The sequence below is a fragment of the Mustela nigripes genome, chromosome 5, assembly GCF_022355385.1.
Source record: "Mustela nigripes isolate SB6536 chromosome 5, MUSNIG.SB6536, whole genome shotgun sequence".
In the NCBI taxonomy this organism is placed as follows: domain Eukaryota; kingdom Metazoa; phylum Chordata; class Mammalia; order Carnivora; family Mustelidae; genus Mustela; species Mustela nigripes.
Window position 1 is genome coordinate 685,321 of NC_081561.1, and position 12,435 is coordinate 697,755.

The window sequence follows — 12,435 nt, forward strand, 5'->3', positions numbered from 1 at the left end:
TTAGTGTATAGAAACACAACAGATTTCTGTACATTAATTTTATATCCTGTAACTTTACTGAATTCATTTATTAATTCTAATTTTTGATGGAGTCTTCAATAAAAATTTTTATAGTACCATGTCATCTGTGAATAGTGACAGATTAACTTCTTCCTTACTAATCTGGGTGCCTTTTATTTCTTTTTCTTGTCTAACTGCTGTAGCTAAGACTTCCAGTATTGTGTTGAATAGAAGTGGTGAGGTGGACATCCCTATCTCATCCCTGATCTTAGGAGAAAAGCTCTCAATTTTTCACCATTGAGTATAATGTGAGTTATGGGACTGTCATATAAGGGCTTTATTATACTGAAGTATATTCCCTCTAATCCCACTTTGTTGAGAGTTTTTATCATGAATAGATGTTGAATTTTGTCAAATGCTTTTTCTGCATCTATTTAGATAAATATATGATTTTAATCCTTCATTTTGTTAATGTGGGGTAACACGCTGACTGATTTGGGAATACTGAGCTATCCTTACATCCTGGAATAAATACCACTTGGTCATGGTTAACGATCCTTTTAACATATTGTTGAATGTGCTTTGCTAATATTTTGTCGAAACCTAAAACATAGTCTTGAAATGTGGCCAATAAATAAAATAATCCAAACCATGGGGATTATTAGGCATGAAGATTCCCATAACTGCAATGATTTCCTACCACAAAGGAAAAAATATAGGAACATCCCAAACAACTAGAAAATGATGTAACTAAAATGTGAAGGTCCATCCAAGGAAATATTATGCAGCAAGTGAAATATGAAAAGTATGCCAGAGCAAGAAAATACTTATAACAAATTAGTTTTTAAAAAGAGACAATTGTCAAAATCCACATATAAGAAAGAAGAGTGGAATTAAAAATACATAAAAATATTCTACTTTTCAGTTCCAAATAATGAAAAATCCAAACGAAGAGTAATTTTTGCCTTAGATTTAAAGATGAACCTGGGGGCATCTGGGTGGCTCAGTCAATTAAGTATCTGCCTTCAGCTCAGGTCATGATCCCAGAGCCCTGGGACTGAGCCCCACATCAAGCTCCCTGCTTACGGGGAGACTAGTTCCCCTTCTCCCTCTGTGTTCTGCTCCCTCCGCTTATGCTCTCTCTGTCAAATAAATAAATAAAATCTTTAAAAAACAAAAAAAAAGGATGAACTTGTATTCAATGAAGATGCATTTAAAAATGCTATTTTAAAAATGCTGCCAAAGAAATGTAGCTCAACACTGTTTCTCTGCCCTTTCTCTGAAAGAGAAATCAACTGCTGTTGAGGCCAACTGCCACTTCAGTTACATAGAGCAAAACCCTCTTTTTCTTGTTAAGTGTCCATTCTTGGAGAATTTGGCCTGATAAAAGTAAAGACAAGAATGGTGGGGTTTGGTTCAATCAGGATTTATCCTTTTATTTATTTATTTATTCTAAGTTTTGTATTTTTCATGGTGGACAGGTTCTGCTTTTGTTTTTGTTTTTTAAGTTTTGTATTTTTCACAGTGGACAGTTTTATTTCGTTTTTTCTTTTTCTTTCTTTCTTTTTTTTTGGATTTATCCTTTTAGAGTTCTAAATCAAATTTCAAAATCCAGTTAGCAATGACATTGGTCAATTCAAGACAGGTTGGGAATCCATTCCTGCATGACTGACTGTTGCAACAAAGGGCTGGGTGACTGACAATACACACATATGGTATTTCTACCAAATATAAGCCTAGAGCATTTCACAGCTCCTTTACATATTTCTGAGTTTCTGAAACGTAAGTTCAATTCTATTTATAGTGAATACTTGACCCATCACTTAACGAATGTTTTCTCTCTGTATATATATAATTTTCTCTTGTTAGGTAAAAGACATAGGGTAATGACTGACACTATGCACATATTTTGCCATAATCATTAAAAAGTTACATAATATGAATATATTTATATGAAAATTCAGAATAAGTAAAATCATAAAGACAAAGTAGATTAGTGGTAGCTACAGGAGGGGTAATGGAAAAGGACTGATAGTGGGCTCAAGGTTTCCTTTCGGAGGAAAATGTTTCAAGATTAGACAGTAGTTGATGGTTGCACAAGTTTATAAATACAGTAATTTTTCTTCAGAATTCTTGGGAGCATTAGATTATCATTTTCACCGCAAACATACAATAGAACCCCCAAAAAGTGGACACAAGAGGAAATACAGGGTGACAGCATTAGAAAAAAGAAAAAAAGAGCATTTGACACTACCTAATTTCCTAAAGTCTTCCGATACAAGATCAAAGAAGACCAAAGAAGACCTTGGCCTTAGTCACAATTGAAAAGGTGCCAGGGAACAGGGAAGACTTTACCCTCCCAGTGATGGAAACGGAGTTCATTTACTGAAACACAGGGTTAAAAATAACAAAAGTTGTTGAACAACAATAAGCTATATATATTAATCCCTCTGGAAAACATCAGTGGCCTAGACTTTCTAGCCCTGGACAACACATCAATAGCACCAGCTCCATTTCAGCAGGACTGTGGGGAAGATGGGAAAATAAAGAAGCTAACAATGCAAAATCCCAAGTGTATTAAGTCTAGTGTTTACTTAAATGACAAAAACTTGACCACCTCAATAATAACGTTCAAAAATAAGAGAGGAATAAAATCAAGACACTACTGCTAATTGGTCTATAATGAAAGAATTAGAAAAAAATATTGTCCTAAATTTGTACTATTGCATAAAAAGTTTCACTTGTCTCGACCTGTCAAATCTTTATTATGAAATAAACCAATATCATTGCTGACAAATATAATAACTATAGTAAACATGCCAAAATCAATGCAGATTTTCAAAAAGGGTCAAGGAATCAACCGTCAGCTTAAATTGGTTAATTTTATTAAAATGGTTAAACATGACAGGCTGTCACAAAACTGCCAGATTTTTTACATGAGCAAAGTTGGATTAATTTGACCCAAATTTTGTATAACAGCTTTCCCAATTTCTAAAAATACATCAACTTTGTCACTTATCTTAAAATTTCTGCTTTACTTCACTAGCTCGACCTCAAAAGAAACTTCTACAAGGCCATATATCTTGACATAGTGAAAGCAAAATAATCACAGCACTCAGCAGTGCTATTAACATTTCTGAGCCACAAGGGATTAAATAATAGGCAGATGCTATGGAAAGTGCCTGTTGGGAGAGGACAGGCACAGCGTTGAGACTGCACCACAGCTGTGAGGGATTGAAGCTGCTAGCTATGGAATCAAGTTTAGGAGAAACTCCGCACAATTCCGGCATCAGAAATAAATTAAAGTAAACAGTCTTGCGCTCTCTCATCCACCCTGTTAGTAGCCTCTCGACTGAGTGGAGACCACACACTCAGACCACACAGCGCCAGCTGAACTCCTCGCACGCAACATCTACAAGCTGTCACTCTGCAGCACAGAGAGGAAAAGGAGGGGGGGAAATTGAGGGGGGTTTGAAAAGAGAGAAGGAAAGAGGGGGAGGGAGAGTGAAGAATCTCCTCTACATACAGCTGGACTGCGTGATACGTGGTTTGGAGAAAGGGGAAAACCTCCCTAAGAAAACAAGCTGGCTGTGGCCTTATGTATCCCTGACCTGTACTCCCCCATATCAATTTAGTAGCTGATGAAGGATTAACAAAGCATGCATTTAACATCAATTAACCTCCTATCCATCACAGGTCAAAAGAGAAAATTACCATTATAAAGCATTTCACTAAAATAAAGAGGAAAGACTACATTTTCTTATTACTTATAATATATAATTAAATAAATGCATTTTCTTTTAGATTTATATTATAATATCTGCCTCTTTAATGAAATGAATTTAAAGTGTTTCTGTAACAGAGATAGAAAATTTTAATTTTATAATTTTCCCATATTTCATTGTGATGCAACCTTTATTTTTCCAAAATACATACTGGTAGAATAAAAGATGGAAAGTATTTTTTACAAAACTTCAGACTAAAAATAAATTTAAAAAATAACTACTAGCAGTGATATTAGGAGGAAAAACCCCAGAAAAATGGAAACACCAAAAGAGCTTTCAGGTGATTAACCAAAATTTTTTTTTACTACTTATTAAGGAAGAATTTTGTTGATTTTAATTCATAACAAGAAACATGAAGAAAACAAGTAATCAGGTGTCTTACCCCATCAGGTCTCCAGAGGCTTGGCTCTCTCAGCTCAGCTAAAGGGATAAAACAGGAGTTGGAATAACATAAATTCTGATTGAAGACTTGGAAAACCTTCACCAAACAAGCCAAGGAAAGCCTGATATTAAAGCACTATTTTCTTAGATCAAGCCACAGAAAGTGAAAGTTTTCCGCCAAAAAAAAAAAAAAATAGCAACAATTAAACAAAACAAAACAAAACAACTCCCGAACTCCACCTCTCCCCATGCTATTCAAGTTAGCATCACCAGGGAACAAATCAGAAACACAGAATCTCCAGATCCCAACCCAACCCCACCTACATTTGAGCCCATTATGCACACATTAACATTTGATAAATCTATCCTGTCCAGAGCCATCATGGTTCCAAAGGACCCCAGAAAAATCTCATTGCAGAGATGCCTAGAGAGTTTCAACAATAAAATTACACTCAACTAGACTCTCAGGCCACCCGGCAACAGAAGCAAATGTAGAATTCACCATATCCTCCTTGAGTCAGGTTCAACCTATCCTAACATGGACGTGCCTCTTGGGGCTGGGCTAGGCTAACCCCAGAGGGATCTCCTACAAATACTGGAAAAGGGTTTTAAGAATGGTAATTTATTTCCTTCAGTTTTCTGTAAACTCAGACTCTACTTTTCCTGTGCAGGGTCAAAGTCAAGTTATCTCAGCACAGCCACACATTTAACCCATCTAAGGGCACAGGGTGGGACAAGTCTCAGAGACAGGGTCATGAACTCTTCCACCTAGCTTTCTAAATTAATCATCTCTCTCCATCTCAAAACCATGGTCTACAAAAATATAATCATGCACAAATCTGAAAGGATGTGTAGGATATAAACTGTGCTAAGAAACACTGGTCTCAGAAGGGACATCTGCAGAAAGGAAGGACTGAACGAATAGATAAAGCATCCCTACTTTCCCAGCTTTCTCTTTAGACTTCTTTCCTTCATCACTCCTATAAACAAAATATAATTTAAATATACTATACTTTTATTTTTTTTAAAGATTTTATTTATTTATTTGACAGAGAGAGAGCACAAGTAGGCAGAGAAGCAGGCAGAGAGAGAGGAAGGGAAGCAGGCTCCCTGCTGAACAGAGAGCCCAATGTGGGACTCGATCCCATGATCCTGAGATCATGACCTGAGCTGAAGGCAGTGGCTTAACCCACTGAGCCACCCAGGCGCCCTAAATATACTATGCTTTTAAATGAAAATGTAAGTTTTTGTGCTTTAATTCATTTGGGAATAAAGAATAATTTAAATTATATATATTTAATTTAATTTAACTTAATTATATATATATGAAAAATAACTTCACTCCTGCTACAATGTTTGGGATTAAAGGGAAGGGGATGTACATGAAATGACTAGGAAAGAATACTAGAAGCAAAACAGTATATAGGGGAAAAGCCTGATGATTTGGCTTGCTAGAGCTCCAACATAACTCACCTGTTACATAAATACTTGAGTACCCAGCTGATCTAAAACAAGCACAGGATTTCATCTTAATTAGAAGAGTTAATTAAAAGTCTCCTCCTTTATTTCCCAGAAACTATAAAATCTCCTGCCTTAGCAGTATAAGTCTTCAAAGAGGACAAGACCTTCACTACAATTCAAGCCAAAGCTTTACTAATTAAGTCTAAAGGTAACTGATTTCTCTGACTCATGCCACCAGACAGTGATGACATACTGAAAATGAAATAGGCCAGTGCAAATCCACCCCCCCCCTTCTACCACCCTCCAAAAACACAAACAAAAACAAAAATTTCAAAGAAGATTCACTATTTAATGGAAGAAGGAACAGTAATTCATGTTAAAAAAAAAAAAAAAGCATAGCATTATTCAGTCATCAGTCTATTGCCAATTGTACCATGTCCCTTACCATTCTCTCTTTATTAGGTCTACACTGGGTGAACATTATTTCTTGATATTTTATAAAACACAATTTTTTCAGGAAAAAAAGTGTCCTGGTGTTTGTTTTTTCAGAAAGATCACATACATGGACAACTGATTTCTATCTTTGTTTAGTCCATCAAGAAGGTTTGAGAAATATACAGAGATTGGTCACTCAGCACCTCAAACGGTGGTAGTGCTAGATTCCTTGTTAGATAGATAAACTAGAATTTGGAATAGACTGTTCAGTCAAAACAAATATTTATTAAGGGCTTGCTATGTCCCAGGCACTATCCTGGGGAAATGACAAGAACAAGATTTTGTGACAAGTAGGTCATGGATGACCTTGACCTTCAATAGAGTGATGGGTACTGAAACCAAAGAACAGTGGGATAAGTGACAAATTGAGTATAAATAACTAAGAAATAAGCCTAGGAAGGAAAGAGAAATTTTAACAGAGGAATGTGAAATCAAAGGAGGATGCTACTTTTTTACTGTTATTATTTTTCTATTTTGCTTGATTCTGTCTTTAAGCATGTTTAAATGCTGACAAGAATGAACCTTTGGCAAGAATGAACTCCCAAAGGCAAGAATGGATGGGGTACAGAGATCTGTCTTAGAGTAAATGCAATCTCTTTCAGTAAAAGTGGAGAAAAGGGGAAGTTTTTTTTTTTTTGGAAGAAAGAGCATGGGATTCTCCACTGATAGTTCTTTTTTCTTCCCCCCACTGATAGTTCTATTCACTGTGAATCAGATGGCTAGATTATCTGCTAAGAGTATAGACATGTGAAAGGATGAGAGATTTGAGAAGAAGTGAAAATGCTTAAAATAGATTCTGCACAGGACAGAACCATGAACTGACATGGAAAACTCTAAAAAAATTCCTTGATGGGCAGTTGGGAATGGTGACCATGGATCTACAGGAGTACAAATCTAGATGATAGATTTTCCCCTGCTGGTTTCAGCAGCTCAGTTCAAGCATTAGAGAAGGTAAAAGGTTGAAATGGTTGAGAATTTGCTACCAAATGCTACAGAAGGATAATGATACAACTGAGCGTTCTGAAATGAGTGACCAAAGATGAGGTGAAAGAGCAGGTGTAATGGAGGTAACTGAAGAAGAATTAGAAAGACACTAAGCAAAGAGTGGGAGATTTGACTTTTGGATTTCAGAAGTGGACCTACTTTCGTCCTGCTCCCCTACTCCCAAGCACATCTCTGACAATAGCCCTACCTCTTTGCTGGGTCTCCAGCTCTCAGCAGGGTGCATGCAGTTTGTCCTTTTTTTCCTTTTACTTGTCAGTTTCTCTTTGGTCCTCACTACCCCTTATTTATTCATGAACCCTGCCCACACCTCTGCAAGTAGTCCCTTTATTAAAACCTCCTTATTTGAACCATCTGGCATGAATTCTGATTCCTGCTGAGACCCTCATTTATCCAGATACACATCACGTCAATCACATGGAGCTTTCATTAAAATTAAACTAAAACCAAATATTCCTGGCTTTAACCTTGTTTTGTCTTTCAGTAAAACTACAATGAATGAAAGTTAAAATATTATACCCTCCAATATCACATAACTTTATAAATGGAAAAGGCCTTTAAAAATCATCAAATCTTACAGATGAAACTATGAGCCAACCTTGCCAAGAGCAGCACAGCCAGCAAGTAGCAAAAGGAGAATTCACTCTTCATTGCACCATGATTACTAAATGCTAACTCTGTGCCAGACATCACTCTAGTTGCCTATTTGCATCCATGTTAGGCAGCTTACATTCTAATTAACTAAATCCCATATCTTCCAAATCCCAGTGTCCACTGTTCTTTCCACTACTGGCACCGAGACTTATTTTAAGAAGGAAACAGTAGGTAGAGAGAATAATTAAAATCAAAACCAGAAATTAAGACTGGGATACACCAGTCTTAAATACTACCAATGGTATTAAGTTAAAGAATGTTCACGAAGCTTTTGAGCAAGTCTAATACAATTTTCTTGGGGTAAAAAATGCACGACAAATCACTCTCAAACTCCTCTGCCTTTCCTTCATGGCACTCCATAAGCCAAAATGCACTTACTTTCCAGCCTATGGGCCTTTGTTTTTGGTGTACTAACCAGATATTCCTGTGCCTTCCCTATGAAGGGCCATGTCCTCCCCCAACAAGGTCTGACCTCTGTCTAACCCCAACAGATCCTTCCCCTCTCTGAATTCCTGCTGTACTTACACTCAATATCATAGTTTTGTTCTTAGCTATTCTTTAATTAAGAGAGTAAAAATGCCCCTTCTGAATCTAGCCTATTGTTTTATTTCTAATGTGTGTGTCAGGTATATGCTAGAATTGGGAGATACACAAATGACCAAGACTACTAACTCCTGTCCAGCCAGAACTTGGCCTTTTGACAGATTATGTAAATACCCGTGATACCTACAGCCCACAAGACAACACAGGCATAGGATAGTGCTAACTGGTTAAAGGATTCACTGAGCTGGAAAATTTCAAACCAGGAAGAGCACTTAAAAATAATCTATATTCATATATTCCCTGACTACAGAAAAAAGGAAACTGAAAATCAAAGAGGTTAAGTACAGGCTATGAAGCAGCTAGGTAGTAGCTCACAAACCAGTAAATGGTTGCTTTGACTCCTAAGCCAAAAAACCTTTTGACTCCCTGATTTTCAGAGTGAGAGCCAAAGATGACTCTGTGTGTGTCCACAGCTTCAAGAGTCATATTTCTTTACAAGTACTTTAAGTTTTTGTGTATCAAGAATAATTATTTTAAATTAACATAAACATACACTGAACCACATGATAGTACAACACTACTTACTACCATGCAATTTCACAAAGCACTCCAGGAGATCCTGGAGTGAACATATTCTTCACCATCTGAGAACAAACATTCTAGCATACTGTTTAGCAGAGTAATTAGTGTTAGTTCCCATGCCAGTCAATTTCAAAATCCTGCCTACTCAACATCGACCTAAAACTTATCCATTCAATTAATATTTATGCTCCTGAAATGTGGCAGGTGCTATACTAAAATCCTGGCTACATAAAAATAAATAACTTGAAGAATGGGTGAAAAAGTAATTTAAAAACTAACTATATAACTAGCATTTCTTATACGATGGCCTAATCCTGCCACTCCCTGTCACTAGAAATTATCCAAAGCACTTTATTAGAAGACTGCCTTTGCAAAATTTTTTGAGTACCAATTTCATTTCCCATAAGATTCATACATAACAGGCTCTCAAATATTAGAGGAATGAATGAAAATTTAATTAAGCGGGTCAATAATCATCTTTTCAAAAGGAGACAGTTCAAAATTACATTCAGTACAGAAAATTAAATGGCTGACATAAAAAAAGAAATTTCTGAAAATTCCAAGAGTTACTCCAAATTATGGTGGGGGATCCTTTGCTTTTCTGCTTAAATTAAGTTCCTATATAAACAGAAGAGAATATCTGAATAGTAAGCATACATCATCCTCTTTCTATTAGTCACCTTTGAGTTATCTAGCATACTTTGAGTCAACAACTTTTAACATACAGATGATCTTCAGGAAATTTTTGATTTTCAATTTGTTAGTAGAGTCGGCTACATAAAGCCTGGCCAGAATATACTGACTTTTATCAATAAAATATTGTTATGTATCAGGAGACTGAGCCACATAACCTTGGTTAGAACTAACTTTTCAATAGAGTGCATCCAAATGATTTAATTAGATGTGTCTGATTCTTTAGTATTTTTCAAGTTCTTGTCAGTTTACTCAGATTCGTTAAAAAAAGAAATGTCCTCATACTTACTATTGTGACTGACTTTTACCAATTAAGAATAGCTTATTTCCATTTAAAGACAAGCTTTTCAAGAACTGTTTCTTGGATATTTAGAAAGTGTCTACAAAATCCTGTGACACCAAGTTAAGCATCACCAGGCTTAAATGAGGGACGATACCGTGTTTGAATAGTGCAGGCTATAGAGCTTCAGTGCATGGTCTCAAAGGAAGTTGAAAAACTGAGTAACTACAGGCTAGTTACATAAGCTCTCTGGGCTTCCGTTTCCCCATCTGTAAAATGGGAATAATACAGCGCATCTACCTTTTGTATGGAGTAAATCAGTCAGTAAATATAAACGTTTAGAAGAGTCGAATAAAGGCGCATGGACAATGCTCAGTGTAACCTGATGCAAACCTAAGCAAAATATGCCACACATTCGCTCTTTGCGAATAAATTCTTACACCTGGCGCAGTGACAACTACGCAGGGGCGCCAGGGGCCGTGTGAGGCCGACTACAACAAACCCGTCGTGCTCTGGAGGCCCACGCCCGGCCTGGGGATGGGGGGCTCTGGGCCGCGCGGAGTTGGGGGACAGGAAACGCCCCGCGCCTTCCTCCTCACAAGGACTGGAGAGCGGTGCAGGAGGCTGACACCCGCGCTGGCGGACCACTTCCACCCGCCTCTCCGGGAGCAAGGCCAGCCGGCGCCCGCCGCCCTGCCTGTCCGTGCCTCCCCAGTCTGGACCTCAGCCAGGACTTCCAGGCTCCAAAACATACCTCAGGCCTGCCTGCCGCCCCCTACGGCCCGCAACGACAAAGCTCCCGGCGGCTCTCGCGAAAAGCTCCGGGGTAACAGCTGCCCCAACAGCCGGCGCCTTCACTTCCGCCCGCTGAGAGCGCCGAGGGCGTCGATCCGCCGAGTAGTCGAGCACCGAGTTCTCGATGGGCCAAGCCACTCTGGGAGGGGCGGGGCTGGCTTCCAGTAGGGCTGGAACTGAGGCTGGGGCCGGGCGGGGGCTGCAGGGGAATGGGTGGCAGTTGGGGCTAGCTGGAGGGTTTGGGGGCAGGGGGGGTGCTAAAGGGCTAAAGGCGAGGAGGAAGCGACCCGGAGCGGATCGCCGCGTGCAGCTGCCGTGCGGTGCCCTCGGATCACCTCGAGGACGATGTAGAATGACTTTCGGTCGGTTTCTGGTGGGATCTGCTCTGGTCAGGTCTATGTGGCTCCTACCTATGCCCTGGGAGTCCAGGTGACGCACAAAAGTCACAGGACCTCTGAAATTGTGGAAGAGAATGCCAGACTCTGAAGTGTTGTTGATTGTCTGAGTTAAATTTAGGGAACACCACCTTCGGCTAGGCGCTGTGCAGGGGATTAGGTACACAAAGGTGAATAAAAGGTAGTCACTTCCTTGAAAGTATCTCGCTGGACTGAGGATAAACTGTTGCATGGTAAGAGGGAAAATGTTACTAAGGGAGAGAATGCAGCAGTCTAGGCAAGAAATGACTGTAGTCTGCCCTGAAGAGGCAATGGTGGACATGGAGGGTAAGTGGTGACAGGAAACTGAGAAAATTCTCTTCTGGTTCCTTCTGCTTTATTAGCAAAAGGTGCATTAAGATCATCTGTGAAGATGGAGGATGGGATGCAAGAGAGTTTGGGAGAGAAATGGTGAAAGCTTTGTCTTGGATGTTGTGAAGCAAATTATTAAGAAAATATGACAAGATTTCCAGGCAGGGTTGAAAGCCCTCTTGGAATGAAAGCAGTCTGCGTACATGGGTATGTTTTGGCTGCTCTGGTGTAGGTAGAGAATTAGTAGAAAATTAGTTGTAAAACTGAGGATTCAGTTTTACAAGGTAGAAGGAGCAGCCAACAAAGGAGTTGAAAGTGTCTGCAAAGAAATGTTATTATGGAGGACCATGGAGTTCAAACTCTTGTGATAGGGTATTTAGAGGGATTGTTCTCATTGTCTTGGAACTGGCAACTTAGACTAGAAAAGGTGTCAGGTAACTGATCATATGTCCCACTCTGCATGAGAGAACTCTGGTTTTTGTTTGTTTTTTGGTGGGGGGGGGGTGTTTGTTTGTTTTTTGATTTTTATTTTTTCTGTTATCCTGACCTAAGAAATAAGAGTGCCCCTGCCAAAATGTCCATTTAGACAATATGTAGTCACACTAAAGTCACTGCACATTATATAGAGAGCCGCAAACAATTGAGATCAGACCTCTTCAAGGCTTAGAAGGGATTCTGCAAGTGGTTCTAAGCAGGCAGTCTCTTTGCTGATCTGAGGCATGCAGGATAGGGACAAAGTTCTTGGAAGAGCTGGCTTGCCATTGGGACTATACATGACTTAAGAGTATGCTGTCTGCTTTTGGTCTAGAAATTCTCAAAAGTATGAGAGCTATTTGAGTGACCAGTTACAGCTAAATGGAAAGGAGGGTAGCTATAAAGCAGAGGCACAACCATGGCAGAGATTTTTGCCATTTCTCTAAGAACTCAGACATGCACCTCACACAAACTTCATCTTTGGCTGATTTGTATGTCTCACATGAATGCCCACCAGAGAGCATCCACAGCAGAGGGGCTCAGA

The 12,435-nt window shown here is 38.9% G+C and overlaps 1 protein-coding gene across 5 annotated transcripts in view; it reads right to left on the reverse strand.

The window, feature by feature from the left end:
• EXOC2 (exocyst complex component 2) overlaps positions 1 to 10,758 on the reverse strand; it is a 286,884-nt gene extending 276,126 nt beyond the window's left edge. For 3 of the 5 annotated variants that reach the window (XM_059399325.1, XM_059399328.1, XM_059399324.1), the window contains exon 1: positions 10,631 to 10,758. The gene's annotated coding sequence lies outside the window, so the exon portion shown is untranslated. Of the gene's footprint in view, positions 1 to 4,167; positions 4,206 to 10,630 lie in introns of all 5 variants that reach the window. The other 2 variants (XM_059399327.1, XM_059399326.1) reach the window with 1 other exon arrangement.
• Between the last annotated feature and the right edge of the window lie 1,677 nt (positions 10,759 to 12,435).